The sequence below is a fragment of the Rhyacophila brunnea genome, unplaced genomic scaffold (genome assembly GCF_057557595.1).
Source record: "Rhyacophila brunnea isolate RB1 unplaced genomic scaffold, BYU_Rbru_1.0 scaffold_2, whole genome shotgun sequence".
NCBI lineage: Eukaryota > Metazoa > Arthropoda > Insecta > Trichoptera > Rhyacophilidae > Rhyacophila > Rhyacophila brunnea.
This window is the reverse complement of record NW_028232859.1, coordinates 51,600,037-51,622,542: the sequence shown is the minus strand read 5'-3', so window position 1 is coordinate 51,622,542 and position 22,506 is coordinate 51,600,037. Positions and strand designations below refer to the sequence as shown.

The 22,506-nt window shown below is 33.5% G+C and overlaps 1 protein-coding gene and 2 non-coding genes across 4 annotated transcripts in view; 2 read left to right on the top strand and 1 right to left on the bottom strand.

Annotated features, from left to right (window-relative positions):
• Positions 1–679: 679 nt before the first annotated feature.
• TRNAS-GCU (transfer RNA serine (anticodon GCU)) lies at positions 680–761 on the bottom strand. Its single transcript has one exon. It is a non-coding gene; the product is annotated as a tRNA-Ser (tRNA).
• Positions 762–18,425: 17,664 nt separating this feature from the next.
• On the top strand, positions 18,426–18,507 carry TRNAS-GCU (transfer RNA serine (anticodon GCU)). The gene has a single exon. It is a non-coding gene; the product is annotated as a tRNA-Ser (tRNA).
• Positions 18,508–18,731: 224 nt separating this feature from the next.
• Positions 18,732–22,506, top strand: part of LOC147072493 (uncharacterized) — a 43,259-nt gene continuing 39,484 nt past the window's right edge. For both annotated transcript variants that reach the window (XM_085946792.1, XM_085946790.1), the window contains exon 1: positions 18,732–18,872. The gene's annotated coding sequence lies outside the window, so the exon portion shown is untranslated. The remainder of the gene's footprint in view (positions 18,873–22,506) is intronic.

Here is a 22,506-nt window from a genome sequence, read left to right as displayed (position 1 = left end):
TCATTGTAAGCTATTCACTCAATCTATTGAAATATTGAAAGATAATGAGCTCGCCAGATCGATGTAATAGTTACGTTTAGCGGAAGGACGAGGCATAGAAGGACCGAGAAGAGTGGTGACATCAGAATAGACCTTCATCCAGCAGTGGATCGAGTATGGCTGATAAAATTTCATTACAGGTCGGTATGAAGGGAAGTAGACATTCGATGTTCCAACATTGACACCACATATCTGACATTCAATATTTTTAACAAAGGGGGGTTAAAAAACTATTACAAAACAAAAGATAAAAATACGCTTAGTGCAAAAATAATTTAGTTTCTGTATTTTTATTTAATTACCTGATATTTTATAACATTTTTTCCCCCTATCGAAAATATTGAATGACAAGAAAAGTGGTTCATAATATGACCTTCTCCAGGTACATTGTAGCTAGATAAATAGGTAACTAATATTTATTTTATAATGAAAAAATGAATCGTCGTTGTATGATAATAATTATTGTATAACTAAATTAATAATATAAATTTTACGAAGTCACCGTAACAATCAATATGAATGTCGTCTTTGAAACAATATTATTCATCAGTTTACTGCAGAAGACGATTTGATTTATTACTTCACAATGTATCACTAAGTGTGCCAAACGAAAATGTAATTTTAAAATATAACTATTCGACGACGAGGATGGGATTCGAACCCACGCGTGCAGAGCACATTGGATTAGCAGTCCAACGCCTTAACCACTCGGCCACCTCGTCTTGTGAGCACGAATTCAAAACGAATTGCCTTATCGGGCAAAATAACGAAAGTAATAATATTACTGTGGTGTGAGTAGAATGATGAGTCCGTATCAATTGTGCAATTATATAGTATTAAGTAAAATAAATAAGTCCATAATTCATATTCGTTTGTAAAATAATTATTGTTAAAGATACTCTCAGGTACAATAGATATATTCATATAATATATATTAGTAGTTATTAGTTACTAACAATATCTAATATATAAAAATCAATATTTGTTTGTTTGTTCGTATTTTATGCGCTGCCATACCGTTCATCCGATTGCGATAAAACATTGTCAACTTATTGCTTGCACTTGCGCGAATAGTATAGGCTATATCTTATATATAAGAATGAATGTATGTCTGTCTGTCCCGTATTCGTTCCTATACCATTCATCTGATTGCGATGAAATTTTAGTAAGTGGTTGTATGCACACCCGCGAAGGTTTCTGAATTAGAAAAATCATTATCTTCTTCTTCTTCATTCTATTTACTTTTATTCGTATGGTTCCTATACCATTCATCCGATTGCGACGAAACTTTCGTCAGTTATTGTACGCACACCCGCAAAGGTTTCTAAATTAGAAAAACCATCTTCTTCTTCTTCATTATATCTTCTTTTATTCGTATGGTTCCTATACCATTCATCCGATTGCGATGAAACCTTCATCAGTTGTTGTGGTAAAACCCGCAAAAGTATCTGAATTAGTACAACCATCTTCTTCTTCTTCATTCTATCTTCTTTTATTCGTATGGTCCCTATACCATCCATCCGATTGCGATAAAACTTTTGTCAGTGGTTGTGTTAACACCCGCAAAGGTTTCTGAATTAGTACAACCAGCTTATTCTTCTTCTTCTATTCTATATTCTTCTATTCGTATGCGTTCCTATTCCACTCATCCGATTGCAATAAAACGTTCGTCAGTAATTGTGCTAACACCCGCGAAGGTTTCTGAATTAGTACAACCATCTTATTCTTCTTCTTCTATTCTATCTCCTTCTATTCGTATGCGTTCCTATACCATTCATACGATTGCAATCAAATTTTGATCAAGTGTTGTGCTTACGCCCGCAAAGGTTTCTGATTTGAGACAACTATTTTCTTCTTCTTTTTCTTCTTCTATTTGTATGCGTTCTTATACCATTCATCCGATTACGATGAAATTTTGACCAGTTGTTGTGCGCACGCCCGCAAAGGTTTTTGAATTATTACAACCATCTACTTCTTCTTCTATTCGTATGTGTTCCTATACCATTCATCCGATTGCAATGAAATTTTGATCAAGTGTTATGCTCACGCTCGCAAAGGTTTCTGAATAGATACAACCATTTTCTTCTTCTTTTTCTTTTATTCTATCTTCTTCTATTCGTATGCATTCTTATACAATTCATCCGATTGCGATGAAATTTGTGTTGTTGTGCGCACGCTCATATTATAATTATTTTCATATTGCCATATTGTATTACACAGATATTTTAATATTAAAAAAATAATTATCTCTTATTATTTATTAAATATCTAAGATAAATATAACCACGAAGCGACCCTGTGCGAAGCCGGGTACTTCAGCTAGTACTTAATAAAATAATTTAATCATGGTACTGGAATGATAAGACCAAATAATTTGAGTATTTTTGTTATATTTATTTTTAGAATGTCACACTACAATTAATATTATTATTGACAGCCAACATCATCTAAATCTGTTCTGTGATATTATCCTACCATCTTAATTTATTTACCCAGTATAGAGTCGTGTCCGGAAACATGTAGGTACCTACATACGTATGCAGTTCGCCGTATCACACTTCACCGTGAAATGTTGTATCGGAAATATATGGCTGTATATTAAAGACCGTCCAACCTCTCTGGGTCGTATAGTACCTACTGACATAAAATTCATGACTTAATAAAACACGCTTCTTGTCGGCTTACACTTTTCAGGAAGCCAGCAGCAAACAAATTTTGAAAATAGCCGATATACTAGATTATTTGTTAGGTAAGGTTAGGTTAAATTTGCATTCTTAAATTCATGAATTTTGCCAAAATCAGCTATGAAAATTGAATTAATGTTCATATGAATCTAATAAAATTGGAGAGCGTATAGTATACGGTCATTTCTTTCCGATAAGAAAGCTCACGGTGAACTGTGCCACGGTGAAATGTTTTACGTACAATTTACATGTAACCGCATAGAGCAAGGTCTACTATAGTCAGGCTACACGAAACTGTAAACTTCGATGGTAGTGGTGGTCGTTGCTCATACTTCGAATGCTATATGAAAAACTGTTTATAGAAAATGATTATTGTTACATATTGAAATATCTAATTGGTAATAATTTGAACGACATATTATGAAATCGAAAATCTTCATTTATCACAAACAGGTAACCAATAACTAACACTACAATCGTAATTCGTAATCCAGTGCCACGGCCTGAATATACCTCACCAAACATGCAACACGTAGATTGCTTTTGCAGCATTTTCCATATATAGAAACATAAAACTAAGAGAGTAATATAATATATTACTTACACAAAAGAATTTTGTGATACATCGTATATATTAAATATAATAATATATATCTACGTCACGTCATGTCATTTCTCTTACGTGCGAATAAATTGAATTAACATAACGTACAAGGTTTATTGAATAAATTCGTGACCGGACTTTTAAATTTATTGCGTACCTACGAAGTTCATCGTGAACAGGAAGGATTCTTACTCACGATGATTTTAAAAGCAGTTGAGTAAGTGAATTGAATATTTTGTAATATAATATTTTGTAACATAAAAAAAGTCAACAGTGCAATGAATTTTGAAAAAGTCGTTATACACGATGGCTAAGTAATAATGTGTCAGCTTATAATATCGTGGGTTCCAGGTTTATATCCTGGGTCTGATTATATGGTTTTTCAAAGTGTGTTTGGACTCAAGAATATGAACCTATTATGTTGAGCAAATGGCTAACACTAATATCTCGTAAAACCGAAATCTGTTAATACAACTTACACTATGTGTAAACCCATAATGATCCTCGTAGCCTAGCCGCGCACTAGGCAGCCAAGCTGCGGAAGCCTGGCTGCACAATAAACCAACGGTATCTGGCTGCCTAGTGCGTTCGCTCGAATACATTTTAATAGATCATGTTGGCTGCCTAGTGCGCGGCCAGCCTTAGGATCGAACGTGGTGCTATAATGTGTAATATAATATTTTTATTTGGCCATGTGTAGCTTAGGTATTTTTTCCGTAGGGCAGTTTTTCCCAAAGTGTGGTACGCGTACCCCCTGGGGTACGGGAATAATTTAGTGGGGGTACGCGGTGCACCAAACTTTGGCTGCGCCTGGTGCAATAAGCATTAATACGACGTCAATACAACATCCATGCTAGAAGGTTTATCGCATGCGGAAGAAGAGCAATTGTTGGAATTAGCTTCAGACGGATTCTTGAAAAATAAAATATAAGGAGTGTACTTTAACATCATTCTGGTTGCAAATGCAACATGTGTATTCAGTTTTAACAGAGAAAGTCCTGAAATACATATTGCCTTTTCCAACTCCATATCTATGTGAAGTTGCTTTTTCAGCATGTACCTATAGACATTAACTCAATAAAAGGAATAGGCTTTTGGATGTGGAACCGCATCTCAGATTAAAATTAACAACCAGACACAACAAATTATGATGATCTGTCTCAACATAAACAATTTCATCCTTCTCATTGATTATAATGAATGTTATTTTATAATATCTATAACTTTTCTTTATATTTTATAATGAATAAATTTTATTTTTCATTTATTATTTTATTTATGTATCTATTAAAAAAGAAAAAATAAATATATTTTGAGTGTTATTAAAGTATATGCATTTTTTTGACGAGGAGGTACTCGTTGTTACAAAAATTATAGAAGGGATACACAGATGTCGAAAGTTTGGGAAACACTGCCGTAGGGCAAAACTAAATCGCACTTTCAACAACTTAGAATCGGGGTAATTAATTGTGTATGTTATTTCAATACCTACTTGTACATAGATCTATGCCATGAAAAACTATCGCATTACTTATGTTCATTTTTGTTTTTCCAACATTGTTTTTTCTTTGAATTGGAGTATTTTGACAAATTGTTTCACATTAATTTAATAGCATGAACGTTGCTTTGCACCTGTGCTGCTTTTGTTTCACATTGTACAAAATAAACACATGTGACGTAAAGCATAAAAAAGTGTCATGTATGCACAGGTACAAGTCAGTTATGCGCAACCGAAAAGTATTATTATTATTATTCTGAAACAGGTGTCACATTTTTCATATTACATAATATATATAATATGTATCTGTAACAGTGGCGATGAGTGAGTGAATAAATGTACAAAAGATATTGTGATTGATGTTAGTTTTCTGGAAAATCTGGAATCTGGATTCACGATTCAAAGGATAGGTAATATTGATAAAAGGTTCTTCATTTGCGGCTGGATCGATCAAACACATTTATTTTGATACTAATTTACATAAAAGCACATTTTTGTGGTATAATGTCAAATTATATATTTTAATTTAATTAGAACATCACACACTTTCAAGAAAATAAAATTGGTAAGTATCTAAAAATAGTGTAAGTGCGTACAGACTACAGAATGATCATATGGTAATTTTGTCCCAATGCTATAATAGTTCAAAAGCTCACGGTGTTGGCGTAGGGACAACTGCATACGTACCATTTACCGTACACGTGAAAAATAATGATGAATGTGTGTGTTTTTGACCAGTCGCGGATTTTAACCTGCGACCCACAGCATATCATATGTAAAAATCTAAAACTTAAATCAACTAGAATTTAATTTCTACCTATTACGTTCAGTCGAATTTATTCATTTATTATATTATTAATTAAACTTATGTTAAGAATCTACTTAGTCGATTCGTTTTGAAAGATATTAATTGGTATAAGAATATATTCCACATAAGAATATTTCGTACAAGTCGATTTAAGGGAAGCCAGGCGGGAACCGCGCCAATTTTCAATGCTGATTTTGGCAAAATTAATGAATTCAAGAATGAAAACCTAACCTAACCTAACCTTATCTAACCTAACCTAATCTAACCTAACTTAGCCTAACCGAACCTAACAAATAATCGAGTATATCGGCTATTTTCAAAATTTGTTTGCCGCTGGCTTCCCTTTTTAAACGCTTAAGACGGTACTTCAGTGAAACGGCAAATAATTTTCAACTATAGGTGCGACGAAATTTTGGACTCGCTGGCAATCGGAGAGCGAAAGTCGAGCTGTGAACACGTCAATTTGTTTCGTGATGGCGACGGGGGTATTAATTCTTAAATCGTGTAAAGATGACTAAAAAACGTTACCCATTTACTTGAAAAAGAAAACATGTCAATGAATATATTATTAATGTTACTAATAGAACAATAAACAGAACATTAAATGGACGCATGTTGGATTTATATGACAAATTATATTTCGTTCGGCACGCGTCATTTGCACAATCCGCGCATCGCCTAGCCACGATCTTTTTAGACCATGCCTCAACTGAGGTATAGCCTTAAACCGACAAGAACCGAATATTTATTATAAGGCATGCTTAAAATAATACCTACTGGTATACATAGTACATTGATATTAACCACCGAAAAGCCTTTTACGTTTTCTCAAAATATATTGGTAAAAATGATTTTCCATTGTTATTTTTGTCCAATTTATCTACTCTGCAGAATGTTAATCTGGACTCTGGAGTATGCACATAATTTATTTCATATTCGAATTTGTTCTGAAAAAAACAACGTTTACAATACGAATATATCAAATCAGAGAACGATAACAGCGTAATGCGCCTTTATGAATCGGTTGCCAAGCAACGAAACCACCCCCTGTTTCTGTAATAAAGCCTTCATATGTATTTTTCACATATACCGAATAGATAACGTTGATGCATAATATTTTGTATTGCGATTGGGAAAGCCGGAAAAATGGAAAGTAAAAGGTTATTTCACGTTATGTTTATTGCGCACAGTTTGTAGAATAATATATTTTTATTGGTTGGATTTTGTTCAGTTCAGAGAGTATTATATTATATTATATTCATTTAAGATTTTAAGCATATAGCCATTTGGATGTATTGATCCTAGAGTTATATATTTAGGTACCTATATACGGTAGCGAGAAAAACATTGTATATTATATTATTATGGTTTTCGAAAGTAAACGGTATCGCTTCGTTGTAGGCGCTCGCGCTCGGGGGATCTGAATGGGATGGGATTTCCTGACTACAGAGGCAGTAAGCGTGCAATACATCCTTTCCATTAGTTATTACTTTATTAAATATATGTAATTTTACTGATTTGATTGGCACTATACTATGTTTTTGTGCAAATTCATCATGCAATGACATTTAATTTCAATAAATAGTTTTTATTTAAGGCTATACCTCAGTTGAAGCATGGTCTAAAAAGATCGTGGCTAGGCGATACGCGGATTGTGCAAATGACGCGTGCGAACGAAATATAATTTGTCTTATAAATCCAACATGCGTCCATGTAATGTTCTGTTTATTGTTCTATTAGTAACAATGATAATATATTCATTGACATGTTTTCTTTTTCAAGTAAATGGGTAACGTTTTTAGTCGTCTTTACACGATTTAATAATTAATACCCCCGTCACCATCACGAAACAAATTGACGTGTTCACACCTTTACGTTCGCCTTCCGATTGCCAGCGAGTCCAAAATTTCGCCGCACCTATAGTTGAAAATTATTTGCCGTTTCACTGAAGTATCGAATTTACAAGATTTAATATATAAGGGATGTAGTCGTTGATTGCTTCATTCACTACACACGCTATTATTTTAATATTGGAAGGATTCTTGTGTGCGTGACATGAGTTCGGGCAGTGTGGAATGATAACACGAGTTGGTATTTATATCGTTTATAATATAGCGCAAATAAACTTATTGTTATTACACGACAGATAGCATGTTGTTCTATTATATCGCTAAGGACTGAGCATCCTAGTAACCTCTACATAGAATCAAGGTCTCTAGACAACTTTCACTTCATTTCCGCTTGGCCACTGTCTATGTTCCAAATATGAGCATAAACAATGACTTGACAGTCGTAGAGTTGGGTAAAACCTCTACAAATAATGTGGAATTCTTTATTGAACATATCTACCTAACCTAGATAATTATTCTAAAACACCTTATGTGGGAGATAACTCTGCATCCATGGAATTCCGGCCAATGTGCTAAAACAATTTTAGCTACCTGAACCATGTCTAATTACGATAAAATTAAACAAAACCCTTCATCCAGGGTGTTTGGTTATAACTCAAAAACTACTAGATCGATATTGATAAAACTTTGTACAGCTTATTATAGTCTTAGACCACATTGTTGTACCAACTTAGTGGAATTTTAGAAGTGCTTTAACTTCTCGAAAATAACGCATTTGCATACATATTTAGTGAAGCGCTGATTGGTAAACGTGAGCCTAGAAATCCAACAAATCTATGTCTATATAACCTCCAACATTATAAGGTGTAGTGCGGGTAGAAAAAACGCGCATCTCTATATCGAACAAATAAATAATACGAATCATTTTATTTCTTCATTGTATCTCTCTATGTTTTATTTACGTATTTCACGCCGATGAAATCGCAGGCGATCGTTAATAAATACAGTGGCGATATATCGACTATATAATTACCATTTTCGATGCTAAGTAGATTTATAGACCTCAACAGAGTTGAGGTTTACTAGGAATGATTGTTAGCTATTCGCTCAATCCATCAGCTTCTTATTTTGAATAAAAAATACATTTTAAATAACATAATATTATGATGATAAATATTACCCCAGTATTTATAGTAAGAACCTGACTTTTAAAATAAATACGATAGAATATTGTTGTTATTTGAAATTCCAAAAGTGTTTCCAAACTTATACAGTTTTTGAAGGCTATAAGACTTTAGCGTTCGATCTAAAGATGGACTAAAGTGTTCGATCAGTGTGTACTTCTTGTAATCACATATGATGAGAAACATGGAGAGGTCTTCATCCAGCAATGGATATATCGTGACTGATAATAATAATGATACATTGACAGAATATCACAGAATTCATGAAATGGGTACCATTAAATTTTTAAGATTTTTTTAAATCCAAATTTTATTTAGGAAAAATAAACAATTTTTCTCTTTCCAATTTCTATTATCAGACAATTATTGCCAACTTTAATAATTTATATTAACAAGGAACACTTATTTTTAGTTTAAAATTAAACCAAACAAGTAAGTACATAATATTATGTACTAGCTACTTATTTCACCTAATTTAAAAATAAACAGGACCAGTTTTGTCCTTTGAATCTTAATCTTATTTTATACATACCTACATAATTTAAAAACACCTCAGATATATGAAAAAATACAACGCCGTGCGCCACTCGAACCCAAATCCTTTAGATTCTGGACAATACGAATTGTGCCACCTGTGCCATACCTAATTAAGACTAAATAAACTAGTATTCCTACAACTGAAGCTCTTCACAAATTGTGTTAATATTGGCAATCGGTTTTTGTGGTTTAAATCAAGATACCAATAGAAGGTAGGTACTTATGTGGATTCATAGTCGTTGGCAGATGGGGTCTTGAACGATTCTGCTCCGGGACAACTGGGCGCCACGGATATGATATTCAAAAATAAATAGACGTTCGTGAATTATAGATATTTTTAAAATATATATTTAATATTATTATTTATATAATTATTTAAATACGCACACGTAAATCATTATTTAATTGTGCATAAGTTTAAGAATTCTTTTATTTTTATATAAAACCTCAGGCATGATAATTCTCAATCCGCAATAAAAAAACGGTATGTTAAGAGCAAAATTATTAAAACTACTAAGAAATGTCCAACAAGAAGATTTAGGCACAAGCCGGAAGTCGCTGTCGTCGACTAAATAGGAGGAGGTTGTTTAGTTCACAGCTTTAACACGTGGACAACTCGTCGCTAACCGGAAGACGCTATAATCGAAGTGCGGCTAAAAATGGGAGGAGCTTGTTAGTTCACAGTTTTAACACGTAGCCAAGACGACCTTGTTCGACTATAGTAGTAGATAGAAACTGATTAAAATTCCTCGTCTACTTTCTGTATAAAACGTGTATTTATTGCATTCGATAGTGCGGCGCCCAAATGTCCCAGTCCCTTGACGTCAGAATCTTTCCAAATTTCAGTATTAAGGTAGTAATCACTGAATAAAAAATAGTTTATTCATATTTTGAAGATTTTTAGTTAGATCTTCCACTGTGCCTAAAGCGCTCAACCAGTGTGTGCTTCCCGTAATCACATATGCGTGTGAAACATGGACCCTAAGTAAAAGTGAGATCCAGAAACTTAAAGTAGCACAACGCGGTATGGAGAGGTGCATGCTGGGCATAACGCGAAAGAACAAAAAGAAGAATGAGTGGATAATAAAGCAGACAAGGGTTTGCGATGTGATAGAGTTCATTAAAAGACTCAAATGGAGATGGGCTGGACACATAGCTCAAAGAAGAGACAATCGTTGGACAAATTCAGCAGTGGATAGATTCAGGCTGATGATGATGATGACATAATATATAATATAGACCTGTTATTATGATGTAAATTTATTAGTACGGAAACAGCATTCCACACAAAACTTGCGTGGAAATGCGGAAATTCGACGCTACCCGGGAAATGATAAATAATGCATTATTTGTGAGAATTGCGCGTATTGTATCGAGGGGAGAATATAAAGGACGAATTATCGCAAAATAAGGAGGTAAACAGCGCTGAAAGTGAATTGGATTTGCATAATCCCCATCAAACTTTTTTTCCAGTATCGGGATTTTCGTCGTAAGCGTCTGCCCTGATTTTTTTTACTCCACGCCACTGAGAATATAATATATATGTAGTTATATTTGAATATCGGTAAATAATATTTGAGCTGATTTAAAACATTTTAGTTTATCGTGTGTATAAATAAATATCTTAACACAATATCTAATTCTCGTATAATAATGAAAAACACCATTACCAAAAAATGATTTAAATGTATTTTTTTTCAAATATTAAAATATTCAAATTTTTGCAGTGGACTGTAATTTAAAGATTCTTGTGGTTTACGGATCTAGAAGAGGAAGTTGAAACAGGATGCCAGGTACTGACCTTTTATGTTGAGAGGACTGGCGCACTGGAGCTGGTTCGGTGTTCACGCACTCACGCACTGGTAAACGGACCGTTTGGAATGTCTCTCTCACGGTTTCACTTGTGTTTTGGGATAAATGATGATGACAAGCCCAGAATGGATGATAGACGCGACGTTTACTCAAACCATATCAGATTTAGCGCAACAAAGGTCGAACAGATGCCTTTTGGATGAGTCACTCTGTAGTTAACGCGGTTTCGGTTGCATCGTATCAGATCACGGCGCGAGTCTTAGCTTTAACAAACCTAGGCGTGTCCGCTTTCTTGAATATACTGAATGTACGGTCGTCTGATGATCCGTGACTGCTGGTCGCCCGGACTTGCAACAATATCTAGGAATTTGAGGTAGGTGGGAAAAAGCGACCATGTTGGCCCAACTATGTAGTGATATATCTTCTGTTTGATGTGCTGATGAAAACCCCACAACTGGCATATCGAAACGTTTTCGTGTATTTGTATCACGTTTTGACACGCAATGGAGCTGCATTTTCCCGTCCACCCTGTATCCCACAAGTGAATACCTGGTATAGGAGCTGTAACTTATACTATATAATATATATACGTAGCTGTAACGTACGAACCGCATGTTGCCACAGAAAATGTAGCTACCTGCAGCTGCCTTAGTTCGAATGCGGCTGGTCTGTGACACGGTACGTACACACGACCGCAGGCAGCTGCAGGCGCAACTCGAAGACCACGAAAACACACCAGATGTTCATTGATTGAATTAAAGAATGGACTGTATGTGGCATGTTCATGGGGTATGAACACTATATTCGGATTAATCAGTTCGACGGCGAGGTAATGTAGTGGGCAATGTAATTAGTCGCGGCAACTAGCTGTGGCAATGTGAATGTCTACTATGCGGCGTATGTGTTCTATACAGACAACATGGGGAATGCTGTATGCACACACTGTGGCACTTACTGTGGATCAAATATTATCGAAAGATCATCGGCTCAAATTCTACTTAAAGTTCACATTGCTTCAATACAATATGATTGTACCATATCTGATAATTATTTATACAAATAAGTTTAATTTTATGTTTAATGTAGGACGTGCCTATCCATAAATAAGATTGCATGGACATTGTACATGTCCGGACCAATTCGTTAAAGCAAACACTCATCAATCTTCGTGGAGGAAATAAATATTGGTTCAGTGAACACAGAATGCAGTTATAAGGGTCGAATCTGTCTATATAGGTACGAAACTTTCCGAACCACCGATAAGCTTTTAACTACGCCATACGAATTCGGAAGTGACCCTATATACCTAATACTATGTAGGTATGTTTCAAGGCATATGTGAAGTAATACCTAATGTTTTATTGATTTTCATTATGTATTGACTTAACTCGTATTTTACCCATTGAATTTCATTCTGAAAGATTTTAATTAATTTAATATTAATTTATTTATTGTGAATATTTGAAACAATATTGCACAATGCTTATTTATTATCATTAGCGAGGGTCGATGCACTGCTGAGTAAAAAGATCCGTCAAGTCATTCCACTTTCCTTACTCCACCTCCTGGGCAGTATATAACCTGCCTACCCCTATGGGACGTTATTGGTTATTAACAAGAGTTACCATATCTCAGTGGATCACCGTAGGTATCTACTGAATATTATGTTTTATGGCTACCATTTCAACCTTGCAAATACAAAGAGTTCATTCCTATAATTCCTATAGTCCCTATAACTAGTTCTAGTCCAAAATATTAAATTATAAAATATATTATTTACATTTCCTGAAATAATTCGTAGGTATCCGTTATTTGAGACTTTCACAGTTATTTGTTATCGTAATAGATTTTTGGATTGTCACCGCGTGTCCTTCTTCTTTCCTCGAAATTTCGGTCTCATTGCAGAGGTTAATCTTAAGCCAGCTCTCACATCTAAGCTCGCCTCGTTTGCAATGAATACGTCGATGTGACGTCGTCGTTATTCACAAAACACGTTGCCAAATGGAGCACCGCAGATTGGTCAAATGTGACTTTATAAATTTGAAAAAAAAAACTAGTGCTGCTATCAACAAATCGCATGCTTCTCAGGCTGCGAGTCGAATACGCCAGAACGCATACGAACACCTACGAATTGGTCATTTGTTACACCCCCGAATGGTCCCCATTTGGGGAGGTATCCTCTGTGGATCTGAAGAGATCCGAACCAATATCAAGCCGACGCATAGTTAGGACGCATAGACGCATAAAAAAATAGGTGGCAACATTGTCTAAATGTCTTTAAAAATATATGAATGGTAACGCCGCATTTTGTACTTACTGACAGCTAAAAATTTTCCCGCGCAGGAGACGCTCTTAGACATCCAAATTTTAAAGACGTGCATTTCGACTTCCGTAATAATTATAACAAATTGTATAAAAAATGTAGCACCAAACAGTATTCTCCAAATAAAAATCGCTGTTTTCAACCAATCCGGTGTTATTTTTTACACTCCCAAGTCCCAAATGACAGACGATGACGAAACCACCAGCATACTCAGCGAGAAGAGGAAGCATCTTCTTGCTTTTGACTTGACTGGAGATGTCACGCTCACTCGCTGCGTTTCGAGAGGTTACTGTCGCTAGGTAGATGTGCGCGGTTTTCATATGCAACACCGGATCGACGCCACTAGAAGGTTCGATTTAAGGTTTCACACCTTTTGCTGGGAAAACTGGGTAGCATTTTGCTGTTGTCTACGTTACGTACGCGTCAATCATAAATCTCCGTTATAAACGAGACCAGTTGCTATCATAATTAGAATTGTTGTAGATATGATATTTATTGTCAGTTTATATTACATTTTCTAATAGTCTAATAATTCTAATATTAGAAAGGAAATTGGTTAGGAATATTAATTTAGGAGACTCTATACATGAGGGAATTTTAACAACAGAAAACAAAAATAATCGATTGTACAGCCAAGATAATCGAAAAAACTCATATAATGTAATTAGATATCTTATCAGTTATCTTTACGATCATGTTAATATGTATTTTGTAATTATTAACAAAATAGAAAAGATACTAGTTAGGTTAGAATAAGCCAGCATAAGGATTAATTTTAATCCCAAATGTGTCCACTAGAATCCAACTCCAGCAAAACTGAGCGACAAAGTGAATTTGTCATTCGGACCAAAATGATTTTACTGGGCGAGACTCATTGACAGGAAACTCCCTGAGTGGACGTTTCCGGTTGGCGCGCTTTCTAGCGAAATTTCCGCCAATACCGTAAATATTACCACATCCGCTTTCACACCGGTACTATGTGAATGTAATATTTGAAATTATAAAACCATACGCATACACACACACACACACACTATTCAATAGGTACATATAGTTTTAGATAATATAAGATAAAGGTATGGTATTATACTACAAGAGGTGTAGTGCTAAGCAAAATAGTGCGGGTTGTTGTTTTTAAAAATGACTCCTTCCACTCCTCCTACTTTGTTTCAATGAATGAATGAATGACAGTAATGACAACAATTATCGATAAAAAAGTAGAGAAGCGACTGGATGCTAAATACCAAAATAAAATATACATTAGATTCACTACACCACTGATAAAAATTTGTAGCTTTTTTGTAGTATTTGTGGGTTCATTTTGGTAGGTCACCAGTGAAACACGTGTGGATACGTCTGATATCTTTATACTTTTTTTTATAATATAAAAGATATAACATACAAGTTAAGTTATCAAGGTTTGAGTTACAGTACATAGTTGTATTGGTTGTAAGTGATCATATTGACGGTGCCAAGGCCCGCAGCGGACTGACTGAGCCGGTGTCGCCATATTATAGATAACTATAGATAATATTTTTTTTAATAATGTGACTAATACCTACATATGAATCAGTAAATTTAATTATGTTTGAAAAATAGGTAGGTACACAATTTTCATGTCGGTGGAAAAAAACGAGCGTATCACCTTAAAACTGACGATCTGTAAAACATAGTATTTCAGTATATTCTGTTATCTATTCACTATTGGAAAGAATGGCTATGAAATAACAGAATACCTCTCATATTTAATATACACACCAACACTTGCACGCATATATACAACGTAGCCACACACGCACTCCAAATTATCACAACTGCGGTAACTTGCGGTACCTGTGGGTCTATTCTATACTTATCGAACACTAAATTGATAAATAGTATCAAACTTAGGGTAGGTTTGTATCAAAATATTAGCACTTATTGTAACAATTACACGAAGCCGGTTTTTATTGTTGCAATAAGTGCGATATTTTAACAGCAGCAAGACAGGTGCTGTTAAAATATAGCACTTATTGCAACAATAAAAACCGGCTTCGTGTAATTGTTACAATAAGTGCTAATATTTTGATACAAACCTACCCTAAGTTTGATAATATTTTTCACTTTATCACTTTAGCGGTCGATAAGCATAGAATAGACCCACTGCAGTAGTTTGCTGCAGACTACCGGGACTATGTGGCAACTTGCGGTGTAGGTAATCTTGCCCTGAAATGACGTACAGAATAAGATTCGAAAAGTGTTTAAGATTCTAACATCATTTTGTGTAGAGAAATACTTAAATTATCATTAATGTATAGATTTTATTCTCCTTAGTTTAAAATAATTTATTTAGTAGATACTAATAGATAGCTAATACTTCGATACAAACCTACCCTAGATAGCTGCAGTAGCGGCCGAAAGCATTCTTGTGTATAGAAGAGATGCGCAGGAAGCAATGTGTAAGTTTGACAATTAACATTTTTTTATTGCCACGTAATTATTGAATAATAAATACATCACATTATTAATATACTTATACTATTTTATAGAGAATTTTTGGACATGCTCCACATTCACAGCATCTATTTCTATGGACCGGCACTGGTACATTCATAAAGGATTTTTTTTATTGTAAAGATCTACAAAATGGAAATTAAAAATCCTGCGATAAGGTACATATCTCTAAATTTCTTAATTATACACGCATTTAAAATTCTCCATGTAAACGTAAACCTAAATAAATGAACAAATTAAATGTTTCCTTTTCTGAAGCCATTGCAATCCAACCTCCTAAGCTGAATTGCGAATTGAAATGCTAAGCCGATCGACTCGGCCGGGAGAACCAATTTCCTACCAAAATCTATTTTGACAAAGCTGAACCACTCGTACATTCTGAGGTCTAAACTACATACTTATGCAATGTCTGTATCGAAGTCTCAATACCTTCAATACCATTGACTATGTAACTATTTATATTATGATGACATGAAGACATCTATTATTTATTAGTGTATACCCACTATGATTTGTAAAAATAATTTAATTACGACTCACTTTCTATGTCAATGACTTCCTCCGCCTGTTTATTTACTACATAATATATTATAATATAATATAGGTATGAATTTATTCTTCCATCAGTAGCTACATAAATTTAATAATTATAGGTATAAATATTACAACGCGCAAACAAATGACATCTGTATTATGTATGAAATTATTGGTCGTGCACTTTGAAAGTTATGCAAAAATAATGTTTAAAATAATCTCAACGTACCTATTATTCCATATTTAACGAATAATTTTTTTAAATTTTTTTTAATCTATGGTATTATTATGGTAAGCTACAAGTAGGGAATCCAATCCCGAGCCAAAATTCTGATCCCGGGATTTTGGGATTACAATTTGACAATCCCGGGATCCCGGGACTGGTCCCGGGATTTGCATTTTTTCCATTGTTTATATAAAATTTTCAAATTTACAAATAACACTGATAAAATCGGTCAAAAATAAATCTAGTATAATTTATACTATTTAAGACATTTATTGTTAATATTGTATACGTTCAATCTTGGAAATACACAAGTTTAACGGAGTAAATAATATTGTAATATAAATAATAATGTGAATTTAATAGGAGATCGCTGTTTCTGATAGTAAAGACTTAATGAATGGATTATCGAGATTTAAAATAGTATAGCAAATAATCATGGCGTACTTATGGCCTTTCCGCTTTATAAATCTAATTAGTCAGCCAAATCTGAAACTGCCGTAAAACTTATGATATCATGGTGGAATAACTTTGTTAATAGTGCGAAGCATTGTTTTTTTCCAATCTTTCAATTTTTAATAATTTATGTGAAAAAATAAAATGAATCGGCAACCTACCCATGGGTATAAATCAAACTTCATTCAAACTCAGTTTATTTCTAATGTATATATTTTTTATTAAAAGTATTTTTTCTGTTATATTTTCGCTTTTATTTTATTTTCCATAAAAATAGATAAAAAAATCAATCCCGAAATCCCGGGATTATGTTTATCAATCCCGGGATTCATAGGTATCGAAAATAGCTAAGGATCCCGGGATCCCGGGATTCGGGATCCCGGGATTGGAATCCATAGGCCTACAAGCTTACATCCACCAAGTGTGTGTACTACATCATAGATTAAATTAATAAAATAGGTATTGTACATTTATTTTTATTAATATTTTTTTACCAATCATTTACATCCTTCTAACAATCTAACTGGATACCTATATTAGTCAATACTAGTAAGTAAATGTAATGAATAATTTAGTAGATTCCTACAATAATAATGTATTCAGTAATTACCTAGTTACCTACGCAAAGCAATAAGCTTCAATAGTTATTTTGCAAGTAATTAATACCTATAATATTATTATAAGCAGTGGCGGCTCGTCCATATGCACTGCGGAACTGCAGCACCCCCAAGCAAATTGAGAAAAATGTAAGTAATATATTATAATATACATACATTTATGTATATTATATGAAAATATCAATATTATTTAATTAAGCGTCCGCGCACTGATACATCGAATAATTATCATACACCGCAGTACTAATATCAGAATACTAGCGGTACTAATATAATTTATAAGTATAATTTAGTTTTAGTATATATTATAGAGTGACTACCTACCTACTTATATTCATTCACTCTATTTTATTGTACAGTGAAATTATATTACCTACCTAATTAATGTATGCATGCAGAGTAAAGTTTCCAAAACTAACTAGGTACGACCAGAAATTACACTTTGTCACAATTACTACTTATTCCGTATTACATATATAGATATTTTCTATGATCTGTTATATTTTGAGGTAATTTAAATTTTAGACTATAGATACATTAAATAAATTTAATTAACTTAATAAATTAAATATAAAAATAATAATAAAATTATAGGAAAAATATTTTTATTTTCATAACATATTTTTACGTATAGACTGTAACTTGCCATCTGTGAATACATCGTCAAACATGATATGATTAAAGTTAATTCGTATAGATGGCAGTATTATTTTATTACATCAAATGAATTCTTATTGCGTAATTCTGCAACAACGGCGCATGCGACGAGGTGGCCGAGTGGTTAAGGCGTTGGACTGCTAATCCAATGTGCTCTGCACGCGTGGGTTCGAATCCCATCCTCGTCGGTACGGTTTTGTCATTTTACTGCTTTTTTTATCGATTATAATAAATTTACCTACGCATGATAATAATTATCGTTTGATATCTTCGTACCCGACATTTTACTATCTACCTTACATTATTTCATAGAGATTATCATTTTTTATCAGCTTTATCTTTCATTTTCAAACATGTTATCTTATCTTGCGGGACAAATGCGTTTACAGCATTTTTACTTATTCGAAAACTACTTTTCGATCCAATAACATCGCACGAAAAGTTTTTTATTAGTGAAAATTGTAGAAAACACTTAGGTATTGTATATTTTTTAGTTATGTTTAGTGACAATTTTTTATAGGATACATCATTTTACCGTTACGTGTATATCCAGGTAAGCGATTTATCTAAACTTCTAAACTAAAGAATAAATTACAATTCCACTAAAATGTGCAATAGATTATTTGATTATTATTTCACAAAGGTGTGGTTTACTGACTAGAGATTATTTTTGATTATATATGACACACATCAGTGACCAGTGTGATCAATACTTTATTTTGTAGGTATTGGGTAATATTGTTAAGAAATTATTTTTGTAAAATAAATTGCCTAGTTCTTATCAAACACCCAACATTTAAAATTATTGTAGCATTGGTTTCCAACATTTGTTGCAATTTTTATGTACCATTATCTGAACAGCTAATTGCCTACGATTTCGTTCGAATATAAACTACCTACCTACAAGTAAAAAGATCTATGTACCTACACAACGAAGAAATGTAGTGATTCGTATTATCAAACTGTTCAATTTATTATTTTGTTTTGTACTCAGGTTAAGTTAAGGTTTTTAGATATTTTCAGCGCTCGAAATCGAAAAGTTTACGAACCGGAGCGCTCGACATTTTTCTGAAGATATTAACATAGTTATTAAATTTCATATGTATTTTATAAAAATAAGTATGTTAGATTTTTTGTTACATGGCATATTAAGCTCAGACGGTCAAATTATTTTTTCCACAAGACGGAACGGGGCTCCGGTCCATTTCTAGCCCTGGATATTGTATTTTGTATTATTTCTAAGCGAGCCTAATTATGTTGCAAGTGCGTTGAATTGTCTCTTTTGAGATATCGAGATGAAAGTCCACTAAAAGTCAACTAGGTTGATCCCAACAATGTAGTCTTATAAGTTGTGCAATTTATTTCAATATAGGTTCAGTAGTTTTTTGGTGGTTCGTGAAATCTATAAAGTTATCGCTCCGTCTCGTGGACAAAATAATTTGACCGTCTGAGCTAGATATGGCATATAACAAAAAATCTAGCACACTTATGTTGATAAATTTGATAACCATGTTAATATCCTCAGAAAATTTTCGAGCGCTCCGGTTCGTAAACTTTTCCATTTAGAGCGCTGGTTATAAGCGAACAAACGAACAGACATATATATAGGTAGGTGCTACAATTTAATATTGTGTACCTAGTTTATAAGATGGGTTAGCGAAATTACTCAAATATCTTGGTACTTATAGGTAATAGTAAAAGCTGACTATGTGAGTCAAACACGTGTTGTAAAAAACAAAAATTGTATGTAGAAAATAGGTAGCAAGATAAATAATTGTTTTGAATCACCATCAAGTAAACGCTGAATCTATTGAAAATTGTATGGATACCATATCTACCTATAGTGATACTCTGGTAATTATCTACTTAGGACTGATTTCAAATTAATTAAACTGAATACTTACATAAATAAGAAAAATATCCATTTTTTTGAGCTCTTCATAAATTAATATGTTTCTTGGGCATGATTAGAATAAACTTACACGTAAACAATGGTTCATGGTTGGCTTTATTATAGAAAAATAGCGTAACGCAGTGGTTTTCAAAATGTTCGTTTCATGGCGCCCCAACAATAATTTCAACTGGTGGGATTGGTGAGTATACTATTTACCACGCAGTTTCTCAAGTCTTGCAATCAAATTGAATCGTTGTAAACTTGTCCATGTTATCTTATTGGAAGTATTTTTTTTTTAATCATTTGCTAATCTGAGATAGGCGACGCTCATAAACAAATTTTATACGATGTGTGGAAACATTTGAAGCCTCAAATTGCTGAAGCAATATAGATCCATAATTATTGGGACCGTATAATTAGGAATTGCAATACCGGTATTCCAGTATTTTTCGATACCGAAATACCGGTTTAAAAATCAGACAATACCGATATATTCGGTATTAAAAGTGGAAAGAAAATGTATTAATTAACATAAAAGGTTTAAGACGACTGTAATTTATATGTCAAGTTACGTCGTTCTTTTGTATAATCATTAGTATCCTCAGTCTTAGTGGCGAATATTTCATGGTGGAATAATAATTATAGAATATAAACCAGTAAAAAAAATAGGTGAAATTATCAGTGTGGCTCATACCTGTAGATCTAATAACAACTTCATAATATAAATGCATTGAAACATCATTAATTGAAGAAGAAAACATCAGTATCTCTACCATACCTTACCTTTACATATTTTTAATGGTTTAAGAGGCCATCCATGGATTGAAACCGTATGCGGTTTAGATCCGTGTGCCATACTAAACTTATGATTTTTGTTCATGAAAATATATTTTCACTAAATTTGTAAGTGTAAGTGTATGGTACAAACGGATACAATCAGATGCTTATAATATAGTTTGTGAAAATATATTTCCAAGACCAGAAAAAATAAGCCTAGTATGGCATACGGTTCTAAACCGCATACGGTTTCAGTCCATGGATGGCCTATTGCATGTATGTACATGTTTAGATATTTTTGCTATAAAATATGAATATTTTAAAGGGATTTGTATATTAAAGTTATTAAGTACTACTTAGATACTTCAATTTTTTTTCATATATGTGTTACGAATACCGGTTTTGGTATTTTCATTCGGTTTTGCAATCTCTACGTACAATGAATAAATATTGTCTTGTATAGGTAATTAATTTAAGAAGCCTGCGGCGCAAACTTTGGAGACCACTGGAACGAACGGCATTTTTTAAAGAGATTTTAGCTAGAATGGAATAGATATTAATTCATCACTGTGTTAAGGATAGCATACTAAGATACTTAATAAAAAATCGGTACTTATATCAATTTCATAGGTTATGAAAAACAAATATTTGATATTTAAGGAGTGTCATTATTAGAAAATACATTGACACTTGTACACATTCCAGAAATTTATTACAGTCGCCATTTGTAATCAGCAATATCCATTTATTTCGTAGATAAAGTTTATTTCACAATAAAGGTAAAGATAAAAGAATGTTATCGTTGTCTGATCACTAAAACAAACAAAATAATCTAGAAACGTTAACCTACTAATGCGATACCTACATACACTGAGAAAATGAGTGTAATAATTTATAGTTTAACGTAATTAATAATGAACAGATCTTTGTATTTATTGGGGGCTGCTAATTTATCGGTATTATGAATGTGGCCTCACGCATGCAGGGTTCTTCAAATTCAATATCAAAATAATCTATTTAGGTACAGGCTTAGATAACTTCACGAAACAAGGTCTGACAGTGCTCGAAATAGAAAATATCACGACCCGGAACGCTGTATCATGTTCCAAAATATATTGATTATATATCCAGACGCGCACACAGAGAATTGGTTTGGGGGGAGGGTTCCATTTTGAAAAATATCCATAATGTTTTCCTATTGATCTTTAAGGGTTCAGTGTTAAGAAAATAATTTCCTGACGTTTCAAATACGGAATACCGTACTTTTAGAGGGACATTCCCCTACCCAGACACTCCACCCTTTGAGTATAGCGCTAAATGTTCACTTATAAGTTATTGCATCCACCAGTGGTTTGTAATATTTATTAGGACCGTTAGTGTTAGTTTGTTTCGTCCGCGCTGTCTTGTCTTTCGAACATGCCTCATCAGAATGGTAAACCAAAAAATGGATGCCCCGGATAGTTGCACCAATTTATGAGTGCCACGGGTCTAAGAATGCAGAGAGGAGTGTGTCCAA